The sequence below is a fragment of the Notolepis coatsorum genome (assembly GCF_963971535.1).
Source record: "Notolepis coatsorum genome assembly, chromosome: 8".
Classification (NCBI taxonomy): Eukaryota; Metazoa; Chordata; class Actinopteri; order Aulopiformes; family Paralepididae; genus Notolepis; species Notolepis coatsorum.
This window is the reverse complement of record NC_140172.1, coordinates 88480527-88496712: the sequence shown is the minus strand read 5'-3', so window position 1 is coordinate 88496712 and position 16186 is coordinate 88480527.

The following is a 16186-nucleotide window of genomic DNA, read 5'->3' as shown; positions in this document are numbered from 1 at the left end:
CTGTTCAACTGGCCGTATTAAGGGTAAGGTAGGAGGGGCGTTCCCTGGGGACTTCCTCATCCTCCTCTCAGACATGTTGTTTACAATATATTGTGTCACTGTGTGGTGGGATACGATGTAACCCTTGGCTTGATTGCTGGGGTTGTGCTAAAACTGCTTGAGGAACTGTATTTTCCTAAAAGAAAAGACTGTTTGGTCACTTTTCGTGTGTGCTTAGCAAGGCCTGTGGCCGATACTAATCGAGAATTGTGTATTCTCTCATTATGAAAAACGGCGTTCCTCTGTAGAGTGTATTGCCATTTTTTGTGGTGGTAAAGGGTTGTGTGTATCTTGTGATCTACAACTGGGTTTGGTTGGCCACAGAAGCACATGTGTAAGTCTGGTACCGGGGCTCTTAAGGGGGCCCTCTCTATTCTGTGTTTTTTCCTTAGTAAAAATCAGATAGCAGGTTAGCACATGAGCTGTGTGAAGCTGTTAGACGCTTCATGTAGCTGACTATGACTGTGTCATACTCTTTTTTTGTCGTTACATCGTATCATGGGTGTGGGGTCGTAAAGGGGTGAACTGGTAATCCTTTCCTCCCCTTCTATGATGGGCAGGGGTTAAGACCTCCTGTCCTTCAAGGTTCCTGTCACGTTGCTGTTCGGCACGTTACAGGGTAAGGGGGGGGGGGGGAGGGAGGGAGTTTCCTGGTCCCACGCCCTGGAATATTGGGCGTGTGCACCGCAGAAATTCCCCCGCCACAGAGTACGTCACTGTGCGCGTCTCTGTTGGTGTGACGTACCTGGGTACGTGGGTTGGTCATTACCATTGTATTTATGACACCTTCTGAACATCAGGTTAGTATAATTTAATGTGTTGTGTTTTGTATGTGATGTGTGTGTGTGTGAACATGAGAGCTAATGCTGTCTCTTTTCTCTCCCTGTCAGGTGCTGCCCGTCCCTACACTGAAGAGTGCTGATTGCCTAATGAATGACAGCTGATGGCAATCACCTCAAGAGGGATGGGTAGCCAAATACCTGACAGCACACACACGTCTGGGCGCCTCATTCTGTCAATTGCCAGTGACCAGAGAAGAGTGAGGTTGCCATTGTTTGCCACTGTGGTGGAATTGATACTGTGCTTATCTACTGCTTCGGGTGGACTAAAGTACTGGTATATGTATATAGATATTGTTGGCCTCTGCGCCACTCCTCCATTGGAGTAAGTATTCTCTTGTTGGCTTTAGGCCTAATCCCACTGAGTGTGGAATTGTACCTTTGATACTGTGGGATATTCTGAAGAAGAATCTTCTCAGTCAACCGAGGTTTGGATAATAACAAGGTTTATTAACCAAACAGATAGATTACATAGAGAGAATGGCTGAGGCTCTCGCCCCAGGTGATCAGCTGAAATGACCCAGGTAAAGAGACCTCGATTGATCTCGGGAGGAGACTTATGTAGTTAACAAGGGGGGAATGTGGTCCCATTTGATAGGTCAAATGGGGGGGGGGGGGATACAGGTTTGGGGAGAGGGGCACAGGATTGGGGAGAAAAGGGGGGGGGGGCATAGGATTGGGGACACAGGGGAGGGGATTATCTTTACATGAGGACATTATATTATACCACAATACTCACTTTTCTCTCTTATAATGTGGGTGAGATAAATGTATAATATACCAGGATTGTTTGGAACAGGTAAAAGTGAATAGGTATGGTAAAAGAATGGGACCGATGTAATCCATCGGTTATCAGATAATGAATAAAATAGAAAACAATTAAAATAATGAAAATTTTGGCCAATGTGATCTGTTGGTTGGCATAACAGTTTAAAATAGTATTATTTATATACATGATTCATGACATGATCGACTGGACTGCGGTCTGTGTTCTTTTTTATATCAGAGATGTGGGAATAGATATCACCCTTTTCTTTTATTAATATTGCACCACCTTGCCACCCTTTTCTTTTATTAATAATGGTCTGATTTAACCGCTCAAAATACCTATATCAATGATTGGTTCTCAACTCTGATATCAAACAACAATTAACATAATCATTAGAAGCTATAGCTGTGCACATATCTTGGCATACCTTCAGTCGTTCATGTCGTGACTCAGGGGAGCTAATGTCATGGTTGTACATACAGGCATAGTAATAAACCAATTAAATACATGTGAGCACTGTCTCTGTCTGGTCAGAGTGCACAGGGTGAAAACACAAAATTGTGTGCATAATTATTAGGAATAGGATTTACAAATAAGCATTAACCTAGTGGCTAATGTGTACAAAAACATTTAAAAACCGTTAATCTAGTGGTTTGTATAAAAATTGATATAAAAGGTGATTATGATGATCATTATGCATTGTTCTAGTATTTTGCTGTGGTGTATACTATCAATGGTCAAAACAAACTTGGTTTCTTGGAACAACCCAACTGGTTCTGCCCTGTTTAACAATACCATTTTGCAATGTGACTCTGTGATCATTTCTCATTGCCGTTATAAAATTGGTTAATGCAATCTTACTGATTGTATTTCATCATATTCCTAGTCAATAATTTTCCAGATACATATGAACTCTGTGAAACAGTTCTTGTTTGTGAATCTGACAGTTGCTGTGTTGTGTTGATCATCTGTTCTCGGTCTGTCGTGTGGCAGGGCCAAACAGTAACACAGTAAAAATTAAATACATACATAACAATGTGGACAATGTGTGTTCAGACGTCTCTTGGTCCACAGGTCTCTGATGATGTGTCTTCTTGACGATGCAGTCGGGAACATTCACTGGTCGCCGTCCATTCCCTGTCAAGGGTCACCTGTAGCAGTGTGGCGGTCAACTATAGTGGCCTTGCAGACTCTTTTCCTGGAGCCTGCGCTGCTCTCCATCATCACCACACATCCGCCACTGTGCTTACGCTTGGCCCCCATCAGGCCTAGAGACATGGTGGTCAGGGCGTTTTTTGCGCTGCTCTCCATCATCACCACACATCCGCCACTGTGCTCACGCTTGGCCCCCATCAGGCCTAGAGACATGGTGGTCAGGGCGTTTTTGAATGTGTTGTGCTGGTTTCGCTGTCCTCTTCTCGTCATTGCGGTACCACTTGATGGAGGGCGAGGGCCCGCCGGTGTAGTGGCTAGTCAGTAGGACGCTCTCTCTCACAGGGATGGCAATCTTGTCATCGGAATCCATCTTGATGGTCAGGGCTCTGGTTCCCTTCTGTAGATGGTCTGCCGCGGGCCGCCGGGGTGAGGCTGCATGTCGTCCTTTCTGTCTCTGCTCCCCTTCCTTTGGGGACGTCTGTGTTGTGTGGCTGGGTTGGATGGCGGCTCTCCCACGGTTGCTGTCGTCGTCCTGGTTGTGTCCGCAGCTCCTTGGCGGCGTCCCTGGTGGTCCTATGCTGTCGTGGGTCGCTCAGGTCGCTGGGTTGTGTTCCTCTCTGCCTGGTCCTGCCGTCGTTCGTGGTTCAGGTCACGAGTCATCTCACTCCTTCTCACTTGTCGTGTCCTCTCACCAATATGATCTGAGGATGATAAAATTGCCTTAGAAAACCTCCTCACATAAATGATTCAACGCCTTTCTGCTAAAGAGGAAAATCATTTTGGGATTAATTCAATTCATTGTAAATAAAATCACTTAATTGAAAATAGGAAATGCAAGCCAATTGCATTAGCAGTGATTCCTTATGTCAAGAAGGTCACATTTACTACAATCTTATCAGATCTTGTATCTAACTAGATCTTACAGCATTAGGCTTTAAATAAAATTGTAAATTAATGGCCAAAGTCTTGAATCAGATAAAATAGCTCTTTGTCTTCATAGTCTGTGATGTTAAATTGAAGTTGATCTTACCTGTGCGATGGGTGTGCCTCAGGATACTTACCTCGTCACGCCTTTTCTGGCGTTCTTCACGTCTCAGTGTGGCTCGTCATAATTTAGCATGGGGAAAAACATAAAATCTAGGCAGCCAGTTAATTTTGCATGAAATACATCCATTCATTTTCTCGTCTACTCTTAAGTAGCATTAATTTAATTACCTCTAATATACCTTGTGCATTTTGATAATCAGTGTAAATGATTATCCTGCTTTCAACTGATATAATTAAATCTAACCCTAACTAACCTTACTGTCATGCACTTGTCCTAATAAACTAACCTACACTGTAGCACTCAACACTTTGATGAACATTGTTACTCAGCTGATAGAGTTGTGCCCTTTTTGATGTCCTGTCATACAGAACCTGTGAGTCGCTTTTGGATAAAAGTGTCAGCTAAATGATCAATGTACGTGTATATCTTGTACATTTAGATAATTGTGCTCCAATTTTGGTGGTTGATATTTGCAGTCATGGAAAGTAATTGAGATTTGTAAGGAGTTATTGGTTAAGCAGAGAATAGAAGGAGGAGATTGCAAGTGAAGTTGTTTTCATCATTAATCTTTCATCTCGGGCACTTCTACTTTGTCTGGTTTTATTCAGAATTCATATCTCTAATTCGTGTGCCTCTTGAAAAGAGATGATAAACAACTGGTTAGTTATTGTTAGTATGGGAATTAGGTAGACTTTCATGATTGCAACATCATCACTTGTGTCTGATTCATGTTAATTAAGTGGTTCCATCCATTGTTATCCATTGTCAGGTGAGTCCACCAAACCTGTGGTCAGAGTGCAGGCATTTGCATTGCTTTGTCTCCCTCACGCCATACCCTGTGGGTTTCAAGTGCCCACTCTGAATAGCGTCTGTTATCGTCTTCGTTCCTGTAAAAGAAATTTACATGTGGGTGTTTGGATGCAGATTTGTTTTAAATTGTCAATCGATTGTCTCTCAACTCCACACCATCTTCGGTTGAGTCTTGTGGTAACAAAGAGAAAATCTGCATCTAAAGCGATACTTCCTACTATACTAAGTATAGTGGAGATAATAAGTTGAGTCCCTATAGGTGTGGTCAGAGTCCTCTCTAGGCATTTGCATTGTCTTTCAACTCCACATCGTGCTCAGCTGGTTTGAGTGAGTGTTTAAACACTGCTTTGTAATTCAATTTAGAGTTAACTCAGTCTGCCTCTCCTGTAAACACTAAAAAACATGTTAATTTTCCCACTCCTCTAAGACCATTTTTGAGTGTGTTCTCTTTGATTTTGAGTTCAAACACACATCATCTAGTCTTCATCTTATACTGGGAGTAAGTGTGTTACTCATAAATTGTGTTGTGTTCAGTTATGATGTATGATTTTCTATGGTACCCCGTATCAAAATGTGGGAGTTAAAACATACACTGTTTTTTAAAATAGAAATGATTTGTTGAATAAACATAGCATGTTTGCTTTATCACTAGCCTTGTGCACATTTCTAAGATATAGAAACCCATTTATGAGGAGCGAGCCTGCCTGCGCGCCCACAGATACATTTACACATCTGAAACAGGCATTGAGTTTAGCTTTCTGTAACTTATAACGTGTACAGTAATGAAAAACAATCACTCAAGTGATATGGGATAGCTGTAATTTACTGCAATGTCATGCATCTATCTGGTTCTCTTTCATACTCACCGGAAAAAGCTGCCGTGTTCACGTTGGATCCTCACAGTTCAGTTCAGTTATTGAATAACCATATTAACTTACCCCCTTTTGTGCCCATGTGTATTAGGGGTGGACGGTATGGTCTAAAATTTATATCACGGTATAATTTGAAGCATAGACGGTAACGGTATATATCACGGTATCAGTGTTTCCGTTAGAATACTTTTTTTTGCCTGATAGGCAGGCTATATAAAGAATGACATCCTCAAGGCATGTAGATTTATAATATTTTAACTTAAAACTAGGCTACTTTTGCGTATAAAGTAATTATATTCCAAATAAAATAAGTCCCGAGTCCGTGCTGCTCCCATTGCAAACAGCCGGCTGGATTTTGCTAGAAGCATATGTAGCTGCAGAGCCGCAGAGCCAGCGGCGCTTTCAGGTCTGGTCACAGCTTTCAGCCGTTGGGTGGGGGGGCGCTGTTGAGCGGATCTGACCTGAAAGCGCTGCTGGCTCTGCGGCTCTGCAGCTGCATGCTATTCGCAAATCCACTGCTTCCGCCGTCCTCCCGGCTCCTGCTGCAGCAGTGCAGCCGTCGTTATCATAACACTACACGCATATCATAATGTTTACAGCAAACTGTAGTTGATCACCAGGTATGTTTTATTAACGTAGAATAATTCATATAAGAAAAACGATAGGGACATCTCTTACCTTTCTCCACTGGTTAAAAATGCCAGGAACTGAAATTGAAACTTGCTGTGCGCCGCGGTGATATGTGTTTATTATGAAATGACAATTGCGTGTTGACACGCCCACTGCGCGAAGCCTCCTAAATAACTTTTTCCAGTTTGCACATATCTATTATCTATTACTAATTCTATCTATTTTTAGGGGCAAATGCGATTGAAATAGTCGCGCTGTGGTTACATGACGTCATTGCTATTTTAGAGCTACTCTACCGGTTACACGGTATAGTCAAAATCCATACCGTAGAGCAAATTAATACCGTTTATACCGTATACCGTTTATACCGTCCACCCCTAATGTGTATCTTTAATCGAATAGTGGTTCCTGAGGCTGTAGCACGCTACGTGTCGTCAATGCAATGCTCGGCTCGTTTCGCCGTTGGTCTGGGACAATGCAACCCTGGAAACACTCTTCTGCATCTCGCCACCGCAACTCAACACTTTCCAATAGCAGCGCGCACATACATATACAAATAAAACATATACTACACATGGATTTCACGCACTCTCGGCCTCGGGCACATTAAACATTATGTTCGCCCATGGATAGTTTCATATAAAAATCACAACTTCATGGCGCACACCGTATGACGTCATTGCTCCAAGCGACGTTCATGCGTTCCCATTCGCCTCGGAAATAACGCTTTGCAATCCATGCAGTACTAGTTCCGCGAGCTCTCATTAGCCTGGAATTTACCAAAAACCAGCGTTTTTGTAACCGAATGAACGTCACTTGTGCATATGTGAAACGGAAACAAATAGAAACGATAAAACTATAATTTCCAGCCGGACGTTGCATGTCGCGCGAGTTGTACCCCAATGTTATTCCCATAATGTTAACTCGTCTCTCAATGCTCGGCGCGATATCAGTCGGCATACTGTGCACATACAAACGAGACTTTAATTTAATCCCAATACATCGTTTTCAGGAATGGAAGAGATTGTGGGCTTAGTTTGAGGTTGAAACAATGAATATTATGACGTTACTCTGGTAATTCTAATTATGATTCTATCAGCTTCTCGGTCCTAACTTCCCGCCTCTTTGCAGAGGAATCACAGAACGTTTTTAACAGAGTAGCGTTTTCAAGGATATCACATCTAATAAGCCCACGTTTCTTGCCTTGTTGCCTATATTTTAGTCTGCATCAGCTATACTTGGGTTAGCAATCCAACAACCTTATTTTTGTTGCCTATATTTCAGTCTGCACCAGCTAGACTAGGGTTAGCAATCCAACAACCTTATTTTGTGCCTAAGCTTTCGGGAATAGCACATATAACCCATCCTCTCAGAACCGCCTGATAAGGACCCAGGTGCACGCGTTGCCCTGGTAACAATTTTCAATACAGATCAGATATATTAATGCACATTATTCTTACTCAGCCATGATCTCAATATTTGACAACATTCTGTAATATTCATCTGGCACAGAGAAAAGCGGGAAGGTTTTAATTCCTTGCCATACATTTTTGGTCGACCATCTATTATACTCACTTTTCTCTGTATCGATGAAACAATTACATCACGCCGGTGGGACGCAAAGAGGTCCGTCACAAGTTCGTAGACGCCAATTATGGGATATTTGGAATATGATGAAATACAATCAGTAAGATTGCATTAACCAATTTTATAACGGCAATGAGAAATGATCACAGAGTCACATTATTCTTACTCAGCCATGATCTCAATATTTGACAACATTCTGTAACCATTCTGTAACCATTCTGAAAAGCGGGAAGGTTTTAATTCCTTGCCATACATTTTTGGTCGACCATCTATTATACTCACTTTTCTCTGTATAGCTGAAACAATACAGCACGCCGGGAGGACGCAAAAAGGTCCGTCACAAGTTCGTAGACGCCAATTGTGGGATATTTGTGGATATCCCGAAGAAGAATGTTCTCAGTCAACCGAGGTCAAGATAATAAGGTTTATTATCCAGACAGATAGAAATATACATGAGTACATAGAGAGAATGGCTGAGGCTCTCGCCCCCCGTGATCAGCTGAAATGACCCAGGTAAAGAGACCTCGATTGATCTCGGGAGGAGACTTATGTAGTTAACAAGGGGGGGATGTGGTCCCATTTGATAGGTCAAATGGGGGGGGGGGGGATACAGGTTTGGGGAGAGGGGCACAGGATTGGGGAGAAAAGGGGGGGGGGCATAGGATTGGGGACACAGGGGAGGGGATTATCTTTACATGAGGACATTATATTATACCACAATATTTTATTCATTATCTGATAACCGATGGATTACATCTGTCCCATTCTTTTACCATACCTATTCACTTTTACCTGTTCCAAACAATCCTGGTATATTATACATTAATCTCACCCACATTATAAGAGAGAAAAGTGAGTATTGTGGTATAATATAATGTCCTCATGTAAAGATAATCCCCTCCCCTGTGTCCCCAATCCTATGCCCCCCCCCCTTTTCTCCCCAATCCTGTGCCCCTCTCCCCAAACCTGTATCCCCCCCCCCCATTTGACCTATCAAATGGGACCACATCCCCCCCTTGTTAACTACATAAGTCTCCTCCCGAGATCAATCGAGGTCTCTTTACCTGGGTCATTTCAGCTGATCACCTGGGGCGAGAGCCTCAGCCATTCTCTCTATGTAATCTATCTGTTTGGTTAATAAACCTTGTTATTATCCAAACCTCGGTTGACTGAGAACATTCTTCTTCAGAATATCCCACAGTACCTTTGCTGGGGGTTTTCCCAGTACCAACCTCTGGCTGGTTGGTGAGTGTCTGTGGGCGCTTATCTAGTTTACTTTATTATTATACTTACCTTGTTTGTTCTCCCCTTACCCTTCTCCCTGTTTGTTAATTGTTTGTGGGTTGTTTTTTCCCTTTGCTACATATTCATATATCAAGTGGAGGTTTGAATTCCTGCCACAGGATAATAAATATAATTTACTATTTTTGGAACAACGTCTTGTGTTTATTATTACCTACCTGCCCGGGACTATTTTGAAAGCATTTACTGAGAGGCTGTTTCTGTTCACGTACAGCCTGCTCCAGCTACTATTCTGTGCGGTCGTTAGACCTTGGTACGTGACATGGGGGCTCGTTAGTTTGCACAATTGTATAGTTCCTTGTTGTTATGTGACATGTGGACTTGTAGATTGGAGCGTGTCAGGTAGGTTGCGTTTTTTTCATTTGGTAAGTTATATTATTATATATCCATTTTTCCGTGCTGCACACTTGACTGTTGTAAACCATTGTTGTAAGTTATGCTCTTAACCATTCTATTTTTTTCCACATAGGTAAAGGGTGGATCACCTGCTTGGTTAGGGGGAGGGGGGCACGCATTGTCTATTCCGGTGGAGTGCGCAATGAAATCGGTAAGCGACTGAAGATATGTGTAGTCCTCATTCCGCTAGGGAAGTAGTTTAGACGGGGTAGTTAGTGTTACCCAGTGTGATCCTAGTAAGGTGATTAGAACCGACATTTATTGTTTTCATGAATGTTAGATGTGGATATTGAATCGAATTGGTCAGGTTGTCATACTGCATAATGTGGCTGTTGAGTGTTGCACAGGGACATTATTGAGTACTATAGGTGAGTGGCTATTTTGTGGGGCTTATTGAAGTCTGATTTTTTGTAGTATTGTGGGTAGTATTGTAAAACTATAAACTTATAAATTATAAACTGTATACAGAGTGCAGAGTGCAGAGTGCAGAGTATAGAGTATAGATTTTTCATGAGTAGAGCTATGGAGGTTTGTGATCAGGATGTTGGTGTGTCGGATCCTGAGAGTTTTGACTCTGCACTAGGTTCAGACCATGGTTCTACTACTTCTGCTGGTGAGTTGAACGCACTGAGCGCTGAGCTGCGTTTAGCCTGTCTAGAGGAGAGGGCGGCTTTGCACAGGGAGGATAGAGAAGAGAGAGAGGAGGAGAGAGACAGGCAGGACAGAGAGAGAAACAGAGAGAGAGACAGAGAAGAGAGAAAGGAGGAGAGAGAATGGGAAGAGAGGAAGGAGGTGAGAGACAGGGAGGAGAGAGACGGAGAGAGAGACAGGCTGGAAAGAAAGGAGGAGGGAGACAGGCTGGAGAGGAAGGAGGTGGCTGATAGGGAATTTCAATTGGCGATGAGGAAACTGGAGTTGGAATGTGGTGACGCTAAACGTAGCACCATTTCCTCTCCAGTACTTTCCGACCCCCAGGCACCCTTTGATATTAGCCAGCATATATCCTTGAGGTGGAATCATTTTTCTCTGCTTTTGAGCAGATGGCGTGGGCTTTGCATTGGCCAAAAGACCAGTGGGCGACTTTATTGAAATACAGACTCACTGGTAGGGCTCAGGTGGCGTGCGGGTCATTATCGAATGAAGACAGCGTGGTGTATGAGAAAGTGAAAAGTGCTGTCTTGCGCGTGTACGAAGAGGTACCAGAAGCATACAGGCAGGATTTTCGCAACCGCCGTAAGTCTCCTTCCCAAACCCATGTTGAGTTCTCCCGGGAGGAGAGACTTAATTTTGATCGGTGGTGTTCTGCGTGTGAGGTAAAAGACTTTGCATCATTGAGTGAATTGGTACTTGTGGAGCAGTTCAAAGCCACCCTGCCAGTCGAAGCTGTGCTCTATTTACATGGGCAGGGGGTGTCAACACTCCAACAGGCTGTGATTTCGGCAGATGAGTTTGAATGGTCACGCAAATGTGTTTCTGTACATCCTAATGTATGTGGTGGAGGTGGCTCATTCGTGAGTGAGTCAGCATTTCAGCCACGCTCACCGCCGTCTAAAAGACCGGTGGTGTGCAATAATTGTAAGAAAACTGGCCATATGGTAAAAGGATGTCATACGCTGAGGAAGCGACAGGAGAGAAAAGAGTCAGCTCAGAACTCTTACTGTCAGTCTAGTGCGATGGTAAGAGGTATAGAAATGGGGTGTATGCGCGTGCCGTTGCATAAGGTGCATGTACAGTCAGATCTTATCACAGGTTGTTTTCCTGTCGCCATTCGCCCATGTTTCCCTGTGGAGGGCGTTGAGTTTATCATGGGGAACGATATTGCTGGGGAGAGTGTGATCCCTGTGTTGGAGGTTGGAAACGCTCCATTGACTGACTTGTGTTGTGATGAATTGATTAATAATCACCCCAATGTTTTTTCTACCTGTGTTGTAACCAAGGCACAGGACAGGAAGCGAACACAGGCTCTCGCTGAGGACAGGGGGCCATCTATTGGAAAGATGGAAGAGGTTGCTGTAAGTAGCATTCAGGGGAAGCTGGTAATTCCCAAGTTTGCTGACGTTTCACTACCACTGACTCGTCAAGCATTGATCACTGCTCAGCACAGTGATTCCTGCCTATCAAATTGTTTTGCGGCAGTGGCCAGTGCTACTGCTAGTAGGAAACAGACCATTCCGGACATGGGGGAACCTTTTGAACATGTATCTGTCATCTGCCTAAAATAAGGGTGGAAAATCATTACATGTTGACAATTATGTGTGGTTCCACCCGTTTCCCGGAGGCGATACCTCTGAGGAAAATTATTGTTCCGGCCGTTACCAAGGTTCTAATTTGAGTGGCACCATTTTGGGTCCTGTTGATGTTATTTGACAGACGCCATTTTGGATCCTGACAATGTTATTTTTGTGACGCCATTTTGAAAGGAGATGGGCGCTGTGATGGTGCCAGGGCAATGTGCTGATTTTTGTTTCCCTGTGTGCTGTCCTGTTAAGCGCGGTGAGATGATTTTTTGTGCTTTATTTGTTTTCCCAGGAAGTTTCCAGTTTGTTGTCTCCTGTTGACAGGACGGTATCGGCGGAGCGGCCTGTCAAAGTAGAGGTTGTTGTTGTTTCTGTTTTCCCTGGTGTGTGGTACTAATCGGATGTTGGGTAATAAGTAATAATGTTTTGCTAACCCTACAGGTTCGCTCTTATGGGGGGAGGTGTGACGTACCTGGGTATGTGGGTTGGTCATTACCATTATTACTGTATTTATGACACCTTCTGAACATCAGGTTAGTATAATTTAATGTGTTGTGTTTTGTATGTGATGTGTGTGTGTGTGAACATGAGAGCTAATGCTGTCTCTTTTCTCTCCCTGTCAGGTGCTGCCCGTCCCTACACTGAAGAGTGCTGATTGCCTAATGAATGACAGCTGATGGCAATCACCTCTGAGGGATGGGTAGCCAAATACCTGACAGCACACACACGTCTGGGCGCCTCATTCTGTCAATTGCCAGTGACCAGAGAAGAGTGAGGTTGCTATTGTTTGCCACTGTGGTGGAATTGTTACTGTGCTTATCTACTGCTTCGGGTGGACTAAAGTACTTCAAACAATCCATCATCATCCCCATACCCAAGAAAGGAAAAATATCTAGCCTTAATGACTATAGACCCGTGGCCTTGACGGCAGTAGCCATGAAGGTGCTGGAACGCATAGTCCTGTCAGTTTTAAAAACACTCACATCCCCCCTGATGCACCCTCTACAATTCGCCTATCGCACAAACCGGTCTACTGATGATGCAGTCACCCTGGCACTGCACTACACCCTCCAGCATCTGGAGACCAAAAACAGTTACGCCCGGATACTCTTTATTGACTTCAGCAGTGCCTTCAACACCATCGACCCCCTCATACTGTTCCAAACCCTGACCAACATGAACATTGCCCCCTCCCTCTGTTTCTGGTTGCTGGACACACTGAAGGGCCGCAAACAGGTAGTCCGCTACAACAACCTCACCTCTCTCCCTCTGACCACCAACATTGGGGTACCACAGGGGTGTGTTCTCTCCCCGTGGCTTTTTTCCCTCTACACTAACAACCTCCGTTCAGCATCCCCCTCAGTCAAAACCCTTAAATACGCGGACGACACCACCATCCTAGGGTTGATCTCCAACAACAAGGAGGATGACTACCGGCTGGAGGTGGAGCGAACACTCACATGGTGCAAAGAACATAACCTGATACTCAATGAAAGCAAGACCGTGGAACTCATTATTGACTTTCGCAAAATCAAACCCACAAACACCCATGCTCATCAATAACCAACCCATTTCAGCCACAGACACATTTAAATACTTAGGAACACACATCAGCAACAAACTCAACTGGGATCATCACACCACTCATTTACTTAAAACAGCCAACCAAAGATTATTTCATTTAAGACAACTCAGGAAGTACAAGGTCAGGAAGACGTTAATGATTCAATTTTACACAGCCATCATACAAAACATCATTTCACTCTCCATCACTGTTTGGTACGGCAACACACCCAAACACACACTACACAGACTAGACAGGATCATCATTAGGGCATCCAAAATCATTAACTGCACACTCCCCACCCTGGACTCCATACACAAACATCACACCATCACACGCGCACACAAAATCATCAGTGACCCCCTGCACCCAGCTCATCACCTCTTCCAACTCCTCCCCTCTGGTAGAAGGTTTAGGTCACTAGGTAGTCGCACGGTTAGGTTCAACAACAGTTTCTTCCCCAAGGCCATACAATTACTCAACTCCAACTCATCCTAATTTCACCCCCTGCTGTTATGTTATGTTATGCATGTTATGTTATGTTATGTTGTGTTCCATCATCCATGTGGTGTATTGTCGCAGCTACCACCTGCACCGTGCTCAAATTCCACCGGCCTGGCCGTGTGGCAATAAAAGAAACTTGAACTTGTACTGGTATATGTATATAGATATTGTTGGCCTCTGCGCCACTCCTCCATTGGAGTAAGTATTCTCTTGTTGGCTTTAGGCCTAATCCCACTGAGTGTGGAATTGTACCTTTGGTACCTTTGCTGGGGGTTTTCCCAGTACCAACCTCTGGCTGGTTGGTGAGTGTCTGTGGGCGCTTATCTAGTTTACTTTATTATTATACTTACCTTGTTTGTTCTCCCCTTACCCTTCTCCCTGTTTGTTAATTGTTTGTGGGTTGTTTTTTCCCTTTGCTACATATTCATATATCAAGTGGAGGTTTGAATTCCTGCCACAGGATAATAAATATAATTTACTATTTTTGGAACAACGTCTTGTGTTTATTATTACCTACCTGCCCGGGACTATTTTGAAAGCATTTACTGAGAGAGGCTGTTTCTGTTCACGTACAGCCTGCTCCAGCTACTATTCTGTGCGGTCGTTAGACCTTGGTACGTGACATGGGGGCTCGTTAGTTTGCACAATTGTATAGTTCCTTGTTGTTATGTGACATGTGGACTTGTCGATTGGAGCGTGTCAGGTAGGTTGCGTTTTTTCATTTGGTAAGTTATATTATTATATATCCATTTTTCCGTGCTGCACACTTGACTGTTGTAAACCATTGTTGTAAGTTATGCTCTTAACCATTCTATTTTTTTCCACATAGGTAAAGGGTGGATCACCTGCTTGGTTAGGGGGAGGGGGGCACGCGTCGTCTATTCCGGTGGAGTGCGCAATGAAATCGGTAAGCGACTGAAGATATGTGTAGTCCTCATTCCGCTAGGGAAGTAGTTTAGACGGGGTAGTTAGTGTTACCCAGTGTGATCCTAGTTAGGTGATTAGAACCGACATTTATTGTTTTCATGAATGTTAGATGTGGATATTGAATCGAATTGGTCAGGTTGTCATACTGCATAATGTGGCTGTTGAGTGTTGCACAGGGACATTATTGAGTACTATAGGTGAGTGGCTATTTTGTGGGGCTTATTGAAGTCTGATTTTTTGTAGTATTGTGGGTAGTATTGTAAAACTATAAACTTATAAATTATAAACTGTATTCAGAGTGCAGAGTGCAGAGTGCAGAGTATAGAGTATAGATTTTTCATGAGTAGAGCTATGGAGGTTTGTGATCAGGATGTTGGTGTGTCGGATCCTGAGAGTTTTGACTCTGCACTAGGTTCAGACCATGGTTCTACTACTTCTGCTGGTGAGTTGAACGCACTGAGCGCTGAGCTGCGTTTAGCCTGTCTAGAGGAGAGGGCGGCTTTGCACAGGGAGGATAGAGAAGAGAGAGAGGAGGAGAGAGACAGGCAGGACAGAGAGAGAAACAGAGAGAGAGACAGAGAAGAGAGAAAGGAGGAGAGAGAATGGGAAGAGAGGAAGGAGGTGAGAGACAGGGAGGAGAGAGACGGAGAGAGAGACAGGCTGGAAAGAAAGGAGGAGGGAGACAGGCTGGAGAGGAAGGAGGTGGCTGATAGGGAATTTCAATTGGCGATGAGGAAACTGGAGTTGGAATGTGGTGACGCTAAACGTAGCACCATTTCCTCTCCAGTACTTTCCGACCCCCAGGCACCCTTTGATATTAGCCAGCATATATCCTTGGTTCCCCCCTTTCAGGAGTCTGAGGTGGAATCATTTTTCTCTGCTTTTGAGCAGATGGCGTGGGCTTTGCATTGGCCAAAGGACCAGTGGGCGACTTTATTGAAATACAGACTCACTGGTAGGGCTCAGGTGGCGTGCGGGTCATTATCGAATGAAGACAGCGTGTCAAATTGTTTTGCGGCAGTGGCCAGTGCTACTGCTAGTAGGAAACAGACCATTCCGGACATGGGGGAACCTTTTGAACATGTATCTGTCATCTGCCTAAAATAAGGGCGGAAAATCATTACATGTTGACAATTATGTGTGGTTCCACCCGTTTCCCGGATGCGATACCTCTGAGGAAAATTATTGTTCCAGCCGTTACCAAGGTTCTAATTTGAGTGGCACCATTTTGGGTCCTGTTGATGTTATTTGACAGACGCCATTTTGGATCCTGACAATGTTATTTTTGTGACGCCATTTTGAAAGGAGATGGGCGCTGTGATGGTGCCAGGGCAATGTGCTGATTTTTGTTTCCCTGTGTGCTGTCCTGTTAAGCGCGGTGAGATGATTTTTTGTGCTTTATTTGTTTTCCCAGGAAGTTTCCAGTTTGTTGTCTCCTGTTGACAGGACGGTATCGGCGGAGCGGCCTGTCAAAGTAGAGGTTGTTGTTGTTTCTGTTTTCCCTGGT